Raw genomic sequence first — 23,238 nt, 5'->3', positions numbered from 1 at the left:
CTATCTTCAACATCCATCCAAATGCACATGCAACCAATGTGAAGGCATGCCCTCTGGGGCTGTGCCACAACCTAGCTCCATTGCTATACCATCGTAATAGCACAATAGCTCCAAATAGAAAGCCATGAATGTATGGCTAATATCCATGCTCCCACGCCACTCTCAACATCATCAGGTCCCTTGCAGGTGGCAAATGATGATATGCAATTCACTCCAATGGCCCCATCTAAAGGGACTCAAATATAGGCGTACTATCCTACAAGAAGATAGGTGGATCCATCCCCTATCTGCGGATCATAAACAATTTAGATGTACTATACTCAGCAAGGACCAAAAACAAGACAAAGAACAACTAATGTCTGTAAAAGTACAAAGCACAACACAACAAAGCATCATTAAACACTAAAAAAAGAGTGGACATACCTCTATGCATAGATCTTGCAATCTCCACATAGCCATAGGTAGAGTGATGCATGACGTTAACTCGATGTCAAATCTCAAGATCAAATACACAACAATACTGCTCAATCCACCCTTTTGCATTCCCTAAAAGCAAAGCACATAAATTATAATTTGATTCTTTGGATCACACCAACATTTCCCATGCAACAAGCAAAAAAGATCAATCATACCTCCATTGGATGCCATAATGAGTAGCCATCCATGATCAGAAAGCGAAGAGGCTGACTGATATCCCATATCACATGTGCTCCTGTGTGATCATATCCCATGCAAGTCGAGGCAAAGAACCATATAGAAATCCACCAAAGGGGAGATTAAGAAAAATAAAATCTGCAGCCCACCTGACAAGTTTCCCCTTCCTCACACACTCTCTACCTTGAGGCCAATATCTCATGACATGCTCATAAATCTCTGTGTACATGGGATTCTTCTTGCTGCCTATGAAATCTACCCCTATGGCAATGTAATAACCAAAAATGGCTATACACTTATGCTCCATCCCAATAGACAATGAATACATGCTATGCTTAGGAACATAGACAAAAGTGCTTCTTTTCTTAGAAAGAACTCGACGAGTGTTGTCTGCACCCCCTTCTAAACACAAACAGCAAAAGAGTCGCCTCATTTGAATCAACTACACTAAACCTATATAACTAAGGAGCATATGAGATGGAATGGCTTCTTACCAGGAAAGAGTCACCTCATTTGAATCAACTACACTAAACCTATATAATTAAGGAGCATATGAGATGGAATGGCTTCTTACCAGGAAAAGAACTATCGTCCTCTGAATAATTAGGCTCCCTATCCTCTGAAAGGTCAAGCTTCTTAGCGTGATGCCAATGTTTCCCATGATCTATCAAAACCGGTACGTAGGCCTATAGTCAATACATATCAATTTGTATCTAAAACAAGACACAATGATCATACCATGCAAGTCTACAGATGTGTCCCTCCTACCAACTTGTTCCACATCCTTCTTGAATTGTGTATGCTTCTCCTTTTCTCACTCTAGTACTTCATCACCTCCATATTGATCCACCGTGGATAGTTATCTAACTCCCACTTTGAAAGGGAATGCATGTAAGGAGGATACATTGTGGTGGTGACCTCATTAGTGATCGACAACAATCACTGCCTTGCCCTTAGAGGTAGAGCAACAATGTGTCCATTCTCTTTCTGAAACAGTAGAAACCTGTGTAATTTCAAATAGACGCTACGAAGAGCAACTTAGAATACAACCAACAAACACAGAGCTGCCTATGGTGGAGGACCACTCTAAAATAGTATACCTATATCCCAGTCTTTGAGCAACCATCTGAATCAAGTCAAGCTTTCTTAGAGTTTTGAGATCAGCTCCCTTCTCTTTTCTCTCCACACGCCTGACCATATGAAACAAGAAGTTTATTTTCTCAATCCTCACCTCCTCATATAGTAATCCATGAAAGGGAAATTGTGAAGAACTACAATTCCACCAAGCACATCGATGAAATCCTTAAGCACATCTTAAGCTCTCAAGAATACCTTCTCCAACACAACCTCTCTTTGAAGCCAACTACAAAATGACAACATTTCCAAGATTACATGAGATTCATTCATATATATACTCATTCAGTGTTCTTTGCAACTTGACAAAGTACTCAAAATAGAGAGAAAGAAAGAGGCTTACTTTCTGTAGTCGTGGTCCCCTCTTGGAAGAGAAAACATGGATTTAGTAGCCTTGTTTGCCTCAAATACAAACAAAACCAATATAACTTTGTCTCATTGGAAATATCACACATTGCAAGCAAGTTTAGCTTCTCCAATGTGGTGAAGCTTTCACCCCACCAAATCAGTGCCAAGACTCTCTTCCACCACCACTCTTCCCCAAGGGAGGGATAAACAATATTCAAGATCTATCCACAATAAAAATAGTTAAAAAAACCAAAAATAAGATGTTAGAGCAATAAAAAGAGCAGGGCATGTTATTGAAAGACACGATTCCCAAGTTGTTCATAGAAATTTACCTTTCCAATCCTGTCACTATACCTTCTAGTCAATTCATCCATTTCCTTAATCTCTACCATCCTCAACTCTTCCTTAGACAAAGAAGACCTCATTGGTTCTTGCTTCTTATGTAAATCTTTGAAGAACTGAACCTATGGAAACCACATTATGCTATCACCAACACAAAATATCAAATTCATAGACACTTGATGCTTGTTGTTTATGCCCTTGTCTTATTGTATATGAAAATGTCTTAAATGGTAAATTCACACATGTAAAAATGTCTTATAAACATCAAATAACTTACATTATATACCAATCCACCCAAGTATCTCCGTGTCAATGGAAACCAAGGCTTCAGCTCCCACCCAAGTATCTCCGTGTTAATGGAAACCAAGGCTTTAGCTCCCTTGGTGTACTTCTTCTGAATTTTTGCAATGAGCTCGACATCCTCATCGGCGGGGCAACTCTTTCAAATAACCTTTTGGATTTTTCGAACAAATGTTGGCTACGTTCACCAATTCATTCCTCAAAGTGGTGTGGTGCGATTAATGCATGCATGTTAAGGCTACATCAATTCAGACACATCGACATTTTAAAAGTTTTTCATCAACACTTCAATCAATACTTTAATCAAACAAAAAAAAGTAAGGACTCTCAAGTTTAAACAACAAGGAAAAAGGTAAGGACTAACAAGATCATTCTTTGTAAGCATGAGAGCAGCGCAATCTCACTAACTTGTGAAGGATCAGTAATGGTGGACAACACTCGGACATGCTTGTCTCTTTTGTTAGCAAATCTTTCCAGTATTGCTTCCATCCATGCCACTGTTTTGCGGTTTCCCTCCCATACATAAAGTATACACCTTGCAAGCATCTTAAGATTAGATTGGGTTGCTATCTCTTCCTCAAAGTCCCTATTCATGTCATGCCATATCGGATCCCAGCCTGCCATAATGTCCTCACTAACTAAAGCTTCACCTCTGTCACCTGTCAACACTAAGACAATGAAGACACCTTTCTCTAGCACATAACCCTCTCTCCCAAAAGTGATCTTTCAACTAGAAATATCATCTCTCAAACCTCTAACTTTAGCATATGGAATCGTCCGACAAAGCGAAATTGGAGGACATTCGAAGCAACTCACTATTTTGACCTTCTTGAGGATGTCTTCACCTTAGAACATGGAAATGCTACTCTCATCCTTAACTATATCTTCTTTCAACGCCTCCGAACGCAAGACATAAGGCACAATTTGCAATCTTGCCTCTTGCTTATTCAAATGCTCCTCTTCTTCGTTGTTCTCTATGACATTATCATCTCTCATGCCCACTTCAACTCTTTCAAATCTACCTTGCTCAAACTTGGCCCTCTTCTACCCCTTCTACTACCCCCTCTCTTTGGAGACTCGACAACACGTTTGCTGCAAAAAAACATCATGGTTATCTAATCAATTAGCAAAACATACACAATAAATTTTATTCATTGTCACCAAACATATACAAAAAAATTCAATCAAAATGCTAGAAAAAGAGGCTTTAATTCCAAACAAATGCAAAAACAAAAGCTCTCTTTGATAGCCTGTGTCGGGCACGATCCATATATTGGCCAAATTAAATTTCACCAAAATACACAGCATAATTCCATCAAATATACAAAAAAAGAAAGTTTTATTCTATCTTTTTTTTTTAAAAACAAAGTATCTTTGATAGCCCGTGTCGGCACGGTCCATATTGGCAATGTTAATTCTCTTTCAGTTCAATGAAATTCAATAAAAAATGCCAGAGAGGGATGCCTTACACCGACGTGGTCTAGTTAAGGAGACTTACACAAACACACACTCACACCCATCAATGACTATATTGTGAAAAAGAAGCCATGATGAGGGGCTATTTTCAAAAGAAGCATACAATATATCCATTCTCAAGTTGGGTAATAATAGTCCTAATCGCAAGACTAAACCCAACACCCCATCAAAATATAATACCCACGAGCTAAGCAAAGCCATTCCACAAAACCCTAACCATGCAACTTTGATTTCCATAATGCAACCATTATTGGTTAGTCTTGAAGTATTTCAATATCCTTCAACATTCACCTATTGGTTGTCTTAATTCCCCAAATGCCAAGCATGCAACTTTGATTGTCATAATGCTTCACAAGACACTAAGTATCATGTACAAGGTCACAGTTATGAGGGGATGGGCACAAAGAGGGTTTTGCCGAGTGGGTTTTTTTTACCATCACTCTCTCTCTATACCCATGTCTTCTCTTTCTTCTCCCCTCCTCCTTACTCCCAGCTCAGGCCAATCAGAGCCCACCTCCTCCCCCCACCTCCCCAGCCCAACCCATCCCCTCCCCCCTCATGCTCTCTCTCCCCCTCCAACCCACTAAAACCAACATGTGAGCAACACACTCTCCCTCTACACACTCTATCTCTCTCCCTCTCTTTCTCTTCCTCCAACACACACCCTCATTCTCTCTCTCCCCCTTCAACCCACTACAACCAACACTCTCTCCCTCTACACACTCTATCTCTCTCCCTCTCTTTCTCTTCCTCCTTCAACATGCACTCTCATGCTCTCTCCACCCTATCTATCCACCTCATTTCTTTATTGTTATACTCTCTCTCTCTCTCTCTCTCTCTCTCTCTCTCTCTCTCTCTCTCTCTCTCTCTCTCTCTCTCTCTCTCTCTAATTGCCATAGTACGCTCTCTCCCCTTGTCTATCTCTCTCCATGCCCTCCCTCCCTCTCTCCCGCTCTCACTCTCCCTCTACACACAATCTCTCCCTCTCTCCCTCTCTCACTCTCCCTCTACACACTCTCTCCCTCTCCCTCTACACACAATCTCTCTTTATTTCTCTTTGTCCTTCAACACACACCCTGATGCTATCTCCACATTTATCTATCCCTCTCCTTCTCTCTTTCTCTCTCATTCCCTCTCTCTCTCTCTCTCTCTCTCTCTCTCTCTCTCTCTCTCTCTCTCTCTCTCTCTCTCTATATATATATATATATATATATATATATATATATATATATGCCCTCCCTCTCTATATTTATGAACGTAGAGAGAGCGGGAGAGGGACAGAGAGGGAGAGGAAAAAGGATCGATCCCGCCAATCTTTCTCCCGCTTGCTTGTAATTAGTCCCCCTCTCCCTCGCTTTCCTATCCCTACCCCCTCTTTCGCGCTCTCCCTCTTCCTTATTCTTAGTCTCTCCCTCTCACTCTTCCTTATGGTTAGCCTCTCTATCTCTCGCTTTCTCTCTACATCTCATTCTATCTCTTTCGACCTCTTTATATGCAAATTCCCTAATTCATTACTTTAAGGAGAACATAGATATTGAACGAAAAAAAAAAAAACAAATGATACCATACTTGCTCAAATAAATTCATGTACACAATGAATAATGTTTTTCAAGGAAAATACTTCCTTAGTTAAGAGAAACTCCATACAAATGAGAGTTCTCTAACTAAACAAAAAGAGAAAATCCATTGATTTTTGAGTTAGGACTAATTTACGCAGACATCCTAGGGAAATAAAAGAATGAGTTCTGCCTGAATCAATCAAAAGCTTGAATTGCTTACCGTGGTACTCTGCTGGAGTCTGGAGGACTGAAAATTGAGGGTGATTCCCTTGATGCTCTATTGCGGCATAGATCTGTCCTTTCTCTTCCTCCATTTCCTCAGCTATAGTGACAGCTCTAGCTGCTGCAGTCTGAGGTGGAACTCTCTCTCTTTGGTTACTCCAATTCTGGGAGGGACTTTGGAGATTGCTTTGCATAGAGGCTGCAGAGCTGAGCTGGAACTCTTCTGGGGTTGCCCTGATTTTGGCGTGGGAGACCCTGATTGGACTGATACGAAGGATTTCGTCTCTGAATTCTGGGACCCTAGCTTCCTTGGCCCACAGAAGGAGATGGGCAATCCTTGATCTGGGGCCCAAACCCCTGACATCCGAAGCACCTTTTCTCACTTCAAAGCTCTTCCCTTTGCATTCTTGAGAGAGCCGAAGTTCCTGAGAAAGAACTTCGAGGGAAAGGTCTTCCTTCATTCCTGAAGCTTCCTGTCTCCAGATTTTGGTTGGGACCTTGGTGTCTCTTTGTTGGAGAGGCGGAAGGTTGGAAGAACTTCCCGATGTCTGAAATCTTTTGAAGGATGAGGGAGCTAGCTTTGGCGGGACTTTTACAATGAAAGATTTGGCAAAGTCCTTCACCATTCTGACAGCTTCTGCCATGGATACTGGCTTGGCATTTTTGACCAGAGTGTTTAAGGGTTTGTTCATTCCCCGAATGAACCTGGGCATAAGTTGCTCTTCGTCTAGGGGTGGTGAATACTTGAGTAGAAGAGCAAATGCCTAGTGATATTCTTTGATGGTTTTGCTCCCCTGGTTTAGCTCTAAAAATTCATTCATTTTGGTTTCTAAGAACCCGGGGGGACAAAATCTCTTCCTTAAATAGGCTTTAAGATCATTCTAGGACTGGGTATTCCTATCCAGATGGTTGGTGTCACAATCCATGCCGCCCTGGCTGTTTCCACAATTTTCAGCCTGGCAAGAGCCATTTTGCTCCACTCATTGTAGCCTATGACATCAAAATACTCTTCCATAGCTTCCACCCATTTCTCCACAGCCTCGCCCAGGTTCTCCCCTTCTTCTTTGAAGGGTCCTGGGGCTGAGTTTTGTGAAGAGCCTTGCGAACGTCGGGGTCAAGCTCTTCTTCTTCAGTGAGAGGGTCTGGCTAACGGCCACGGTTTCCTCGCCTCATGATTCTGCCAAAAATGATATATTATTAAATTTTTATTTTGATATCTTCCACAAGATCCTAAGACTTAAGAGGTTCGAAAAATAATTCCTTAAACAAGATAAATGATCTTATTGGAGATCTATGACATATGTCCGACCGAATTGAGAATTGCTCCATGAGAAGCATCATTTGAATAGAGAATTGGTCATAGGAATGACCATTCTTTGGGGGAGAGAGAGATATACATAAAAACATTCTAATTAAGCATAAATGAGGGTCTAGTTCACATATGAGAATACAAATGAATGAGGGTCTATTTATAGGTGAGGGAGGCCACTAACTGAGTCCAACTAAGTTCTAGAATTTTCCAGCTTCAGTTTGGCTGAATTTGGACAAGATTTGGACTAGTTTAGCTCCCTTTTTGATTTGGTTTGATCTAGGAGAGAGGAGAGATAAAAATATCTTAATATTTTTTAATTTAAAACTCATTCACATGTGTGAAATTGGTGCCTCCTTGAAGTCTCCCCCCCTTCTACCAAGGTGTCAAAAATGTATCATTATACCAAAATATCTCAATTTTTTAGTAATATCTCATAGTTTTTAACTAATAAAGCTTGTACTCAGTCAACTCTTCATCTTATGTGGGCATTTACTCTTTTTGGGTATTTTCTTTTATTCATTGGATTTATCTGATCCCAACACTTGGATTAATCTTATTGGTCCCATAGGAACCTTAATTATACCATAATCCAAAAATTTCAAAAAATCTGAACCCTTAGGCTAAGGTCTTTTAAATCATTTTTAATTGATTCCTAATGTACCTTGGAAGATTTATTTTTATTTTCTATTTCAAGGAAACATATTTTTGATATTAGGAGAATTTGTTTATCCAAAAATATCTCAATATTGAATTACCACTCTCTAGAATTTTTTTTCTCTCTAGACAAAAACAAGGAAAAATAATATTTTCTTGTATTCAGAAACAAGGAATGATTATAGGGGATTGAAGTAAAGGCTTATTCATTATTCAGGCTGAGGAGGAATCTTACAAGAGAAGATATAGATGTAAGAAGTGTTGATGATGCACCACATGTAGAGCAGCAATCATAGGTGCTTAGTGGACTTGAAGAGTCCTCTAGTAGTGGATCCAATGTTATTCCATGGTCAAGCAAGTTGAGGACAGATGTAGGTACACATGTATCACACAAAGTGGAGGAAAGGTAGAGTAACCTTTTGTAAGCCCCTAGGAAGCCAAACTTGGATACGGCTAGACGGATTCTCAAGTACAAAAAGTCCAGAGTTTATTATGGACCCCACTATGTACAAGCGCATAGTGGGTAGCTTGATCTACATGACCATTACTAGGCCAAACTTGAGCTATATTATTGGACTTGTGAGTCAGTTTATGCAGACCCCTAGGAAGCCACACTTGGATGTGGCTAGACAGATTCACAGATACATAAAGTCCATAGTTGATTATGGACTTTTCTATGAGGGTGGTACAGAGATACAGCTACAGATACTGATTGGGCTAGTAATGTTAGACATGAGATCTACCAATGGTTTTATGGTTTCATTTGGGAGCGGTGCTATGAGTTGGAGTAGGAAGAAGTAGCCAAAACAGTTGCCTTGTCAAGTATAGAGCATAGTACAGGGGTGCTGCTATGGCATAACTTGCAGGACCCTTACTATAGGAAGTGTGAACCCTATTTGAATGAAGAACATGAAGGAGGCCATATAAATATGACCCCCTTCACCAGCTTGAATATGACCCCCTTCACCAGCTTGAACGACATTTATATAGGATATGTTCCCTATAGACCAATGAAGAACACGAAGGGAGTCATATCAATACGACCCCCCTTTCAACAGATAACAATGGAATGTCATGGCTAGCTTGGGCACTTTTTGAGTGGAGTCATATCAATATGACCCCCCTTTCAATGGCTAACATAACAAATTGTAATGTGTGACTTGGTGCACTCAAATCATCTCTTTCACCCCTGTTAGCAATAAATCTCAAAGTGTCCTCAACAGTTGGGGCATATTGCAAAGGGGGGCACATTAATACGACCCCCCTTTCAATGGCTAACACAATAAAGGGGCATGTTGCAAAGGGGGTCGCATTAATACAACCCCCCTTTCAATGGCTAACACAATAAAGGGACATGTTGCAAAGGGGGTCGCATTAATACAACCCCCCTTTCGATGGCTAACACAATAAATTGCAATGTGTGACTCTTTGAGGTAGCCTTTCGCTTGTAGAGTATGCTCGAGTCTTCTGGTGTAAATTTGTGGTAGCAAAGCTATGGAGACAGGAGCCCTTCTCCCTCTACTATACTAGAGTTCAGTGAGGCTTTCCTTAGTCGATCGGGAAGTGGTGGAAAACCAGGTTCTTCTTGCCACTATATGGTACTCCATTCTACTATCATGGATGCCAGTGGGTATTGATATCTCCCCGGAGAGTAACATTTAGTTCCTCATTTTCTGAGCATTTGGAAGAAGCTACTATACTGGAGTTTAGCGAGGCTTTCCTTAGTCGGCCGAGTAGTGGCGGGTGGGGAACCAGGTTCTTCTTGCCACCATGTGGTACATCATTTCTTGTTGGGCCTTCTCACACAGACCTGTATTGGTCAGGTTTAGTAGTTGATCTACAACATTCTATGGGCTAGCAGTGATATCTCCCCGGAGAGTAACATTTAGTTCCTCTTTTTTTGAGCATTTGGAAGAAGCTACTATACTGGAATTTAGCGAGGCTTTCCTTAGTTGGCCAAGTAGCCAGGTTCTTGCCACCATGTGGTACATCGTTTCTTGTTTGGCCTTCTCACACAGACCTGTATTGGTCAGGTTCAGTAGTTGATCTGCAACATTCTATGGGCTAGCAGTGATGGTAGGAGTCTTGCTCCTTGGGCCAAAAGGTGTCCTAGAGAGTGATTATATAGCCATGCCACAAAGGGGTCCTAGGCATCATCGACCCCACCATACAAAGCCATGCCCTTTTGGGCAAGCCGATTGAACGATTTATATTGACATTTTATGTAATAGAGATATGTCTTTATGGTTTTTATGTGGATTGTGCTTCTTAATTCTCAATCTTAGATATTTTGATTGCATGTGTGTGAGTAAAAAGATCTTGTTTATCGATGGTGTGCTTGATTTCTATGTCTATGGTGCCAGCTAGGGGGCTAGTGTGAAACTCTTTTGTATTGGTTCCCATATCTTTATGGATTGGTGGTGGCTAACCCATGGGGTTAGATGGGGTTAGACATCACCATTGGATATGATAAATGTTTCTTATAAGAGAATTAAAGGTTTGGATATATTAGGTAAGTTAAAAATATCTTAGATTGACTATAGTTTAATAAAAAGTCCTAGAGATTTCCTCCTCGATTTTTATGTTGGTGATTACTCACTTTACTGAGCCTCACAGAGCCATCAGGTAACTATCCTTAATAGAGGTTAAGGGTGAAAATCCTAAGACTAGTGACAAACTAGAGGAATCTCCCTCTTTTCTTAGATGAGGGTGATTCCTACTCAAGTATAGCAAGCCACTAGGTTAACCTTTGCCTAAGATATCATAGGGAGAGGCCCCGAGTGAGTTACTCTACCCAAATAAGAACAATTTTTGCTGAATTGTATAGTATATTTAGGGGGTAGGGTCCTGACAGTTTTATGAGGGAGAAAAGTGAGGTGTTTTTTCTCACTTCTTTCAAAGATTTAAAGCCTTGGTTGAAAAGGAAAATGATATGCAGATTAAATACCTAAGATCGAATGGTGGGGGAGAATACTTATCCAATGGGTTCAGTGATTTCTTGAGAAAGCATGGAATTAAGAGGCAATTCACGTGTAGGTATACTCCGCACAGCATAATTGTATTACACAAAAAGGAAAAAAAGGCACATTATAGAAGTTACTCGTGCCTTGATGTTTGAAAAGAATATGTTGTGGATATTTTTGAGCTGAAGCAACAGTAACTTCTATTTACATTATGAACATGATTCCCACTACTACATGCATATATGCATGTTCTTGATAAAGTGAGAACCAAGTTGGATCCAAAGGTAGAGAAATGTATCTTTATTAGCTTTGGAGAAAAAGGGTTATAGGTGCCACTTCACTCCATCCTTGTTAAGGTCCCTGATAATATATGTGACCATCCCATGCACACACTACTAAGCTTTTAATAGGGTCCAGTTCCTGTGGGAAAGTGCAAGGTATCTCAAACATCATCCAGAGTTAGGGCCAGGGCACTTGTCAATGATGCTGAGATGGGTATCATAAGAAGAAATTAATTGGAAACATGTGTTAACGTCCGGCCTCCAAATCTAAACAGTTGCCAGCCTACTATCAAGTCCAAGTTTGTCTATGTGCTCTATGGTCTCTAGCCTCTTTGCAACATAGCATTCTTGGGTATATGGTAGGTGAGACTGTGCTCTACCTTCTTCTCAAACTGAATCTTGTTATGGATCATATGTCCTTCGACTTCTCAAAGTAACTCCACTCCCACTAGGGAGAAATCATGGTGGCCCCGCCTCCTAATATTCTAAAAGATTATGGATTTTTATGGCCTCTCAAGGTATTTACTTAAGGACAACCCACAAAAGATCACAAGACATGAGCCAACAGAGTAGGGTACATGAAGTTCATCAATACGTATGCACAACCCACATTATTGAGCCACAAGATTATATTGGCCAAAAAAAGGAGGTTTCTATGAAAGATCAACATCCAATATTAGGAAACATTAAGTTGGCCAAAGGAGAACTTATAAGGAAGCCATAAAGGACAAGAGGGGAGATGGTGCAAGAAGAGTTGCAACCTTTGGAAGGATTAGGCATTATTGTTTGGGAGGCCACAAAGAGGGGTATTAGCTGGGGCACATTAGCAATTTTGAAAAGGGATGACTTGAAGAGGCACAAAGGGAAATGCCTTTTGGAAAGAAGAACCACCATGGAGAGAGGCATGAAAAAAGGCATGGAGAGAAGTGTGGGATAACAAAAAAGGCATGGAGAGAAGTGTGGGATAATAAAAAAACAAGGCTAGTTCAGCCACAATGGGCTATGCCACAGTGAGCACCACAACAATGGATGACACACACCCACAATAGCACGAACAACCAGTGCACACAAGCCACAACAAGGGTGGAAATAGAAGCCACAACAAGGGTGGAAATAGAAGCCAACAACAACAACACAGAGCACCAAGGTAACACCAGGAACAGAATCAGCGTGCACACACACAGCCCGCAAGGAGAACAACCATCACGTTTTCTCTCTCTCATATGTGTTTAAATTTTTATATAAACTCTAATTTCAAAAGCCTTCATACTCTATATGGGATAAATCTAACAGCAATGTGGCAGTTTCTGAGGAGTCCTCTCCTTTAAAATAAAAAGAAGACACAACATATTCGCTTGAGATTTTACACATAAAGCCGTACTAAAAATTGTAAAATTCTATTGATTTGTGTATCTTTAACATCAAGAGGACACACATGACATCGACAACAACAACAAGAAGACGACATACAAGTCCCAGCAAACAAAGACAAAAGAGACATGCCCTTCTTTCACTACATTTTTCAATATCTTGCTCAAATACATTAAGTGGTGAACATTTATATTTTCTAATAAAAAATAATGACACATTTAACTCTTTGGTAAGCCCGATTGCGGCAAAGTTTTAGCATCAATTCTTACATATTATTATCTTGTTGTCTTAAATATTTACAAAAATGATTATGTTTTAGTGTTGTGTGTTACATGAACTGCATCACATATTTGCAAAGCATTGCATCCAAGTGTTGGTCCCATGGCTTAGAGTATCAGATACCACAATGATATCTCCATCACTTTATTCATGAACTTTACACTTGTCATCAACAAATTTGACCACTAGGCCTACCCTAGCAATGGTAGAGAGACTGACAATAATTTCTTTTTAATTCCTGACATAAATAAGACTTATGAGAGAGTGATTGTGGTGCAACAGTGAGAACAACCTTACCACCTCTTTTCACTAGATATGAGGAATTATTTACACTATCAAAATACCAAATATGTTGATTCACTAACATTCATACATCATGGATAGAAGGGTCATACAATAGTGCACAATGAATGGCCAATATTTTTGTGCATAGTTTGCTGATTCCTTCTTTTTAGCACTAGTGCTGATGTATCAACCACAGCCATGCCTGAATATTTCTTCTTCTCCTTCTCCGTCCTTTTTTTGCATTTAGACATTAGTTGTATTTACCTTTCTTCTTAGGCTTATCACCCCCCTTCTCGGCATCCTTGCTACTAGAAGATTGAGATGATTCTACCTTTGGCTTATTCTTGCCTTGAGAAAAGGCCTTGCCTTTACCTTTTTAACTTGCAGCATACTTAATCTCCCACACACATATACTAGTTCGGTTTTTCTGAGATTACTCTTCTTGTTGCAAAGCACTACAGCCAACTCATTGAAAGTAAGGGTATCGGGGTTACCCTTCATTATATGAGCGAAAGTGTATATGCAAAACCCTGGTAAGAATTTGGTAAAGCTGTGAGAACAGTAGACACTAATGAAATATTCAGATAGGCCTCATTAATACATGCAAGCTATTCCCTAAGATATTTAATCCTTGTGAGGAAATATCCCTTGTTTAAATGCTTGGACTCTGATTACTTGCGTAAATAGGCTAGCATGTGCCTTTGCATCTCTGTCCACCTCACTTCTTCCCCTGTGGGTGGTGCAGAGGTATATGCCACAATTACATCTGACATAGTGTCACTTTCTAAAGTACCTATACTATTGTGTGCTAGTGAGACAAGGCATGCCTCAATGCTAATAGCAACATTCTAGATCCCTTTAAGATAATATTATGGAGTTTGGGAAATTCCCATGTGATGGTGACCTAGGGAAGCATGCGAAACAGAAAGTACAAGTGCAAGAGAGAAAACATAAGATGGGGTATAAATTACCCCCCCAAGAGTGTGCCAAAAGCATCCCCGCTTGAGTATTTATAGTTTTATTATTTCTAAAAATAGGTTTGCAAGACTATTTTTGCCGAGCTTGCTCTATAAGCTTTCTTTTACAAAAATTGAGTAATAAAATATCAAAAAATCTCACTCCCAAGATAGTCCTCCCAATTGAGAAGACAACCGTCCTCAATTATAAATATTAGCACACACACAAGTGATTAAACACATTAATCCTTCCCATGTGTAAGCAACAATGATCGCATAGGGATCCCCACTCATAAAGGTTATGAGTAACATACCCTCTTGTCAACGCATGCAGCTAATCAACACATAATTAATCCTAACAAAATTATACCAGCGCACATAGCTGGTTGACACACAATTAACCCTAGTTTAAACTAAAATATGTCAACGCACATAGCCGATCACAGCACACAATTAATCTTGATAATATACCAGTGGACACATCTGGTTAACATAGAGCTAACCCTAGTTTAAACCAAAAAATATCAATGCATGTAGCTCATTAACACACAATTAATCGTGACAATGTACCAACGCACACAATTGGTTAACACACAGTTAACCTTGGTTTGGGCCAAAATTGGCATGGTGTGAGAAGTAAACTCAGATCTCCGAACATGGCTGAAAGGTTCTCACATGGACATGGAATATCAGAGACTAATGAGTAACACTCAAATCCAATGGAATAAATCCAGGATTCACTTTGTTTCTACGAAATAAATTGCACCCACTAAGATCAAGATGTTAATAAGTTAGTTCAAATCCATCATGAATTGCAAATTTGGAATATAAATTATGTTTTCCCGAAGGTCTCGCAAAATAAATTAAGACTATAAAAACATACATAAATCTATATATTATTTGTTAGGTTAATGTCAAAGCAAGTGATGAAAAATAGATAACATGTGCATTTGAAACTTTTGAAAAGTTGCTACAAAAATAAACTTAAATAACAAATATTAAATAAAACTTGACAAAAGTAAGAAAGTCTTACCCTGATGTATTGTTGGCTACAAAAATAAACTTAAATAACAAATATTAAATAAAACTTGACGAAGGTAAGAAAGTCTTACATTGATATATTGTTGGCTACAAAATGAAAAATTTAAGAAAAATAGAGAATTCAAAACAATTCATAAATAACTGAAAATGTAATCATTCGATAAAGATGAGGACTTATTGTGTGTAAGTCGAGCTGATAATTATCAAAAGCTCAACGCGGCTCCATGGTAGAAATCATCAGTATAACCTGCACATCATGCTTACACCACCCATAACAACATGTCTACCCTCATGCACAACCTTAAGACTATTGCCTTCATGATTACGATGTAAACTATTTAAGTGAGATAACCACATAGCCTAGAATAATGTTGGCCTTGAGTTAAGTGCATAATCTGAAAATTTACCCAAGTCGCGAGTCCCTGCATAACTAATGACACATCTAAAATCATTAAATCCAATCGATTTGGTCATGAGTTTGGATTGGTCATGACCATTTGCTAAAGATACCATATGACAATGGTCACTCTTGGTCTCAGAAAGTAAGTATTTTTTTACTAATGCATAGGCAAGAAAATTGTGTGTTGCACCAGGATACTGTCTTGTCCTCCTCTCTTCTTCTTCTTCTTCTTCTTCTTCTTCTTCTTCTTCTTCTTCTTCTTCTTTTTCTCTGTCTTCTTCTTCTCGTTCTTTTCCTCCTCCTCCTCTTCTTCTTCTTCTTCTTCATCATCATCATCATCTCCTTCTTCTCTCTCCTCTTCTTCTCCTTCTTCTTCTCTCCTAGCTCACCACATGCTGCCACAAAACTCTGTTTTATCCCATATGGTGTTTTGAATGCCCAACAAAGAGGGTATAAAGGGTAAAACGAAGTATGTATAGTTTTTATCTTAAAGAGACATGTGTGCTATGCTTTGCTCCTTGGTGATGTACTGTGCCGATGCCGTAGACTGTTGACATCAGTGTGGTGCTAGCTTTGCTGATGATCGATTAGTTTGGCCGCTATGTGCAGTCGACATGCTGATGCTAGCCATTCTCGTCCTGTGCATTGTACGCAAGTTGCATGGACCCCGTCCTGCTGCACTGCCCTAACCTGTGTCCCTTGTTAGGATGTGTGTCGCGTCTACTACTACACTGGAGATGCTTGCTCGGCTGTCTAAGTGCTAGAAATTAAAAAAACACCAAAAACCTTTTGTCTATAGAACCTGACAGAGTGTCGCCAAGCTCTAATACCACTATGACATAAAACAGTGGACCTCGAGAAGCATGCAAAATAGAAAGTATAAGCACGAGAGAAAACACAAGATTGAGAACAAACTGCCTCCCAAGCGTGTGCTAAAAGCATCCCCACTTGAGTATTTATAATTTTATTATTTTTAAAATTTGGTTACAAGGATATTTTTCCCGAGCTTGCTCCACAAGCTTTCTTTTATAAAAATTGTGTAATAAAATATCAAAAAATCTCACTCCCGTGATATCCCAATTCCGACTTTATAAAGATTCATAAATGCGAAGTATGGTGAATTCTATCAATCTTTTGTCAAAACCCCCTCATGTGACATATTGTTGGAAAGCTCTTGATAAGATGACTCTAAATATACAATCTCCAATAAATTTGAGTTGGTGTGCTCAAGATACTCTAAAAGTAGATTCAAAAGTGTCACCATTTGGGATTCCCAAAGTATTGGGGTTTTTCCCAGACTCCCTAATATGGTCTTCTTTTAGCAACCAAGACATGACTTATCAAAATAGCACCACAATGGATAGTAGTTAGTCTCAATAATCAATCATGAATATCTGACATAAAATGTAAATTTCCTAACTACCTGTAGTACTATTAATGCACTAAATGTAATCAAGATGGCTCCTACCAGTAGATCCCTAATGACAAAGGAAACCTACCATGAAAGTGTATGAAAAAAGGCAGAGTGTACAATGTAGAAATGTTACTAACAGTAGGAATGTAAAAATTGATGATAATGATGTTGATACTGCCAAAGTTATTGATGATAATGATGCTGAAGCTACCAAAGTTATTGATGATATAATGATGTTGAAGCTGCCAAAGTTATTGATAATGAGCTCTAAGATACAATGTCAATGATGGTGATGGTCCTATCTGCACACCAAATGATTTGTAGTGTAGAAAACCCAAAATCAAACAAATGCAGTTCAAACTATGCCACTCTCCCAAGATGCCTATAGTTCAAACTGTGACACTCTCCCAAGATGTCTGCAGAAACTTTATAACATGAGAAATGAGTCCCAAAACACACAAAAACTCTGTTACTTAACGTAGGGTATACCTTCTCCACCTAAGAGGATAGCTCACTCTGAGACAGTTTAAAAGAGAAGATATACCCTTTTAGAGTTGAGAAGATGACTAGGGGGTGAGGACCAAGAGAACCTACTAGGATACCAATTTTTGGAGTGTAGATTAAGGTAACAACACACACAGATGCAATAAACAAGGAGAGATAGAGAGAAGAACAACACTCAAAATAGATTGATGAGAATGAGCGAAGTATAAGTGAAGTAACATGATAAGGTCACTTACACACACTCATCATCACAATGTGTACATATGCTTTTGGGAAAAAACATCCTAAAGAGGGAAAAAGTGCCCTAGCCCATTATTATCCTATGTCCACACATCATGACCATATAAATGGCTACAATCTACCTATTAGAGTGTGATATTTATATGGGTCAAAATATAAGGCTACAAGAATTATCTTTTATTTATATGGGTCAAAAGATAAGGCTATAATCCTACAAAAGCATTGTACTTGGTGAGCAAACATCACTTCTATCAATATAATTATATCATTTAGTCTTGCAATACTCTCTCTCTTTGAGCATTATACTTGGTGAGTGAACATAACTTCTATCAATCTAATTGTATCATTTAGTCTTGTAATCCTCTCTCTCTCTCTCTCTCTCTCTCTCTCTCTCTCTCTCTCTCTCTCTCTCTCAATCTAATTGTATCATTTAGTCTTGTAATCCTCTCTCTCTCTCTCTCTCTCTCTCTCTCTCTCTCTCTCTCTCTCTCTCTCTCTCTCAATCTAATTGTATCATTTAGTCTTGTAATCCTCTCTCTCTCTCTCTCTCTCTCTCTCTCTCTCTCTCTCTCTCTCTCTCTCTCTCTCTCTCTCTCTCTCTCTCTCTCTCACACACACACACACACACAGAGTTTGAGTGTGTGTGCACACACTCACAACATGGACACCTTAGGCATAGAGAGACTCTTGAAGTCATGTCTTTATTGATCCCAACCCTAGGTGTGCTACTATAAACCACCCTCTAGCATATAGATAGGAGGAAACATGTGAACATACCATGAGGCCTTCAAATATCTAGACCACCTACATTTAGATCACCACCATTCACATCCAATACAACACATGGTACTAGCCTACAGAGCTAGGTATTTTGAGGGTGGTCCTCTTGACCCACCTTTAGGCTAGATCTTCAGTCCACACTCCAAGACATTTGTCAAGCTAAATTCAAGCCTCGTAGTTCATTTACTCTTCTCCTTGCTCTATTATTAGCCCAACATCTTTATGGGATTATAAAGCCCCCATAAGTAAGAATGCTAATCCCATCAAGGATTTAATAAGGCTACCCGATCTCTTTTTGCAAAGAAAAAAATCATCCCCATGATCATTTTGCGCATTGGCTATTTCACCCATAATATTATTATTTCTAAACATCAAACTTTGTGCTTAGTGCATTGGGGCTATGCATTATCTTTGTCATCTTTGTGTGTAATTTCTAAATGTGGACTAATTTTGTGGCATCATCAAGATGCTTACTATCCACCCTATCCTTTATACTCACCACTCAAATATACTCTTTTCCACACTCTACCATTCATTATAAATATACTCCTTTCTATACTAAAGTTGTTGCACATGAAAATGCAAAACATGCATGTAAATTCATGTGACAACCACCACCTATAACCTTATTTCATATTTAATTCCTATAGCATCCTACATCTTATACTCTTCCAAATTTTCTCCAAACTTATTTAAATGAATGCACCACTTATGACAATTTTTATTGTGACTTCCATCTAGAAAATGAACCACCCATCTCTTAACACATTCATCACATATTGTGACCACCGAGAAAATGAACCATCCATCTCTTAACACATTCGCATATTGGTACTCATAGACTATAAGTATAGCAACAAAGGCATGACACGCATTGGCCATGTGGTAGTGCTTTGTTTCTTTATAAGTAGTGTATATATAGCTAATATGCTCTATTTTATTTAAGAAAAAGGATTTGTAAAATATTAGTAGTTTATTATCATGAATCTTCTATCTACATTTGCAATAATGGTGGGCTTAATGGTTTATCCATTGGTATTTATATAGGACAAATACAACTTTTAATAGTTTTTTAATACATCCAAACATCAATCAAGATAAATTTTATGATACATTAAGTTAACATCAATGAAACTACATTTTTTAATTTACTCAAAATTCTCAAATGTACATGATTTCATGAATACACAATGATTCCATGATTATGTTAACTAGAGAAATACTTTAGAGAGAGACACACACACACACACACAAAGAGAGAGAGAGAGACACACACACACACACACACACACACACACACACACACAGAGAGAGAGAGAGAGAGAGAGTGTGTGTGTGTGTGAGAGAGAGAGAGAGAGAGAGTGAGTGTATTGATGGACTAGAGGAAAGACTGGAAAGGGGTGTAATTTTTAAAAGTGTCTACAAAGAAAAGTAATATAATTTTATTCTTACAATATTTTAATGACTCTAGTGTGTGTGTGTGTGTGTGTGTGTGTGTGTGTGTGTGTGTGTGTGTGTGTGTGTGTGTGTGTGTGTGTGTGTGAGAGAGAGAGAGAGAGAGTGAGTGAGTGTATTGATGGACTAGAGGAAAGACTGGAAAAAAGGGGTGTAATTTTTAAAAGTTTCTACAAAGAAAAGTAATATAATTTTATTCTTACAATATTTTAATGACTCTAGTTTGTTATTTATTGCTATTGTGATATGAGCATATGTACCTTATCTAAAAAAATCAACAAAGTACACTATTTTTCTTCTTAGGGCAATGACATTGTAGAAACAAGTATATTATAAGTGTTGCGAATTCAGGCTTTATTTCATAATGTTTGAAAAATTACAAGTACACCATTTTTTTTCTTATAGAGCAATGACATTGTAGAAAAAAGTATATTATAAGTGTTGGGAATTCCAAGCTTTATCGCATAATGTTTGAAAAATTATATGGTGAAATCCCTTGTTAAAATCTCCAAGCTGTGCTTAAACGATTGTGAATTTGTTACCTTATCATTAATTCATATGCTTTGCATGATTTTTTGAGCCTTATAGAGTAAGAAACCTCTTATACCTCTATTCATAAATTACTAGTAGAGACAATGAAGAGGTTTTTGTGTTTTAGAAAGATCCAACACTATTATTTTTTGCTACCTCTAAAAGTTGCAAATATAACTTTACCTTATTATTATGAACCATAATGTCTATACATATGCTTTTATTTTATGTTTTTATAAAGTACTAATTAATAATCAAGATTAGATTCTTAATAATTAAACTTTCTTCAAACACATTTTGGTCATGTATTGTATGTGGATTAAAAGTTTAATTGAATACTTGAATGAAAAGACTTGTGAGGTAGAGGTACATGGGTGGGAACATAAAGGATGCCAACTTCTAGATTCTTCAAGGACATTATAGGAATAAAGGATATTAATGTTTGGGAGAGGAACCATTACATAGGGTGGAAGGGCTGATTATAGCGCACACATTGACATCACAATTGTTTCCTTAGGTTTATGGCCTATCCTTTGTTAAGTCCAATTGGCTCATATCCACTTAATTATTATTCAAGTTATATATGTGGCCATCTACAATGTGGTGTTAAATGCTTACATTTTGTTTCTCTGCCCTATACTAGATTTTAGAAAATGTCACTAGAAGAAGATTATAGCCCCTATCAGGGACTTCCTACTACGGGAAATGGAGGGAATGATAGAAAAGCTTCAGCCTGGGTAACCTTGGAAAAGATGAGCCTACCTAAGAGGGTAGGAGGCATTGGGATTTTGCATTTGCCCACCCATGCTAAAATAAGGACAGTCATGAGCCTACCTAAGTGCCTTCATCAAGAGGAGAAGTGGACCAGGTTGGTAAGAGCGTTAGTTAAAGATTCTAATGTGGTACTCAAAGGCACATGGATGGGACTAGACTAGAAAGATAAGATTCTATCATATGATCCCTTGAAAATTACAGGTTCCCCTTTCTGTAAGTTCTTATGTGCTAATTAGAAGGAAGTGTTAGGGCTGGTGAAATGGGATGGTTGTACCAGAGCCACAGGGAACTCTTTGTTTAGTCTTGGACTATGGTGGACCCACAAGTTTAATCCTCATCTGGCCCATATGGACATCAAAATAGCTAGGAAATTGAATAATAAAGGACTAAGAAGGTTGGTTGATTGCTGGGACTGCTCCTAGGTGGGATGGAAGGAGCTGGGAAAGTTGAAGGAAGAGATTAGGCTTCAACAAGGGGAGCTGCAACATCTGGTAAACTAGGCTTTGGTGGAAGTGGAGAAGGGATGAGTATCTACTGCATTTGATGAGACCTGCTGAAAGATTGGGCCTGGTTTAATGGAGTCAAACTAGATACGATGGCAACTAGGGTTTTGTATGAAGAGATGTGCAGGAGTAAAGTCAATGTGTGGTACTACAATAAAATCTAGAAGTTAAATGGAACTCTAGCATTTGGATGAAGACATGGAAGCTATTATGGGAAGTGGATATCCTTGTGAAGGCTCAAGTATTCTTGTGGAGAGTCTATATGTGGGCTTTGCCTATTGGGTATAAACTGTTATAGAGGAACCTCACTTCTGGGATATGTCCTAGATGCAAATTAGCATTGGAGGATGGGAGACATGCCTTTTGGGATTATCCAGCCATTAGAGGGGCTTGGGGCAGGATTGGTAAATGGGTCTCAAGTTGTATAGGGATACAAGGGTATTAGGGGGATTGGCTGATGGGAAATTGTTTGAAGCTCATAGGGCTGTTAATTTGGTTGTTAGTCTTATTAAATACTATTGTTTATGGGGGATATGGAACTCTAGGAACAGTATAATATTTCAGAAAGGAGAAAGCGAGGGGATAGATGTGATGGAGTTGAGGCATAAATGTGAGTATAAATGATGGTCTATATATTATGTTAATAAAATGAATAATTGTGCTATGATGCAGTTGATTCATGCCCTTTAGACTGGGATTAAATGAACTGCTCTCTGGCCAAGGAGAAGCTTGTACATGCTAGCATTTCCTAACGAATATTGTTATGTGGGAAGGCTGTACGGCCCTGGATTTGAAGGCAAGACCTCCCAAGTTTGGGCCAAAGACCAAGAGATGGTATTTGAAGAAGGAGAAGCAACCGGTATACACCTTTGTAGCCTTTATTAAGAACCCCTTGGGTAGGAGACATGTGGTGAAGGTTTGGACTAAAGGAAAGTGTATGGAGGAACAAACTCCAAAAGGTTGTACTTATGAGTCTATGATTGTAGCTTGTATGCAATTAGGCTATCATGTCTCTTGGGAGAAATCCTCTTTTGTTTGGGAGGATGAGACATGGGATTTAATATGTAGATTGTTGAATAGTGAAAAGGTTCGATGAAGTTCATGGGAGAAGAAAGTGGTACAAATGGCTCTTGTATATAACTGCTCTTAAGATCTTAATATAACTATTCTATGTTCCCAAAAAAACAAGACATTGTGGCTCATATTACAAAAAACATATGTATAGATGTTATGGCTCATTACAAAAAGATAATAACAAGGTAAACTTGTATTTGCAGCTTTCAAAGGCAACAAAAAGCAATGGTGTTAACAAAAACTTCTTCACTGCTTCTACTAGTAATACACTATCCGGTTATAAGAGGTTCTTACTCTACAAGGCTCAAGGAATCATGCAAAGCATATGGATCAATGATAAGGTAACAAATTCCACAATCGTCATCAACATTCTTGGTAATTTTAAC

The sequence above is a fragment of the Cibotium barometz genome, chromosome 15 (assembly GCF_041138505.1).
Source record: "Cibotium barometz isolate CiBa-2024 chromosome 15, ASM4113850v1, whole genome shotgun sequence".
NCBI lineage: Eukaryota > Viridiplantae > Streptophyta > Polypodiopsida > Cyatheales > Cibotiaceae > Cibotium > Cibotium barometz.
The sequence above is the reverse complement of the archived record's forward strand: the minus strand, read 5'-3'. Positions refer to the sequence as shown.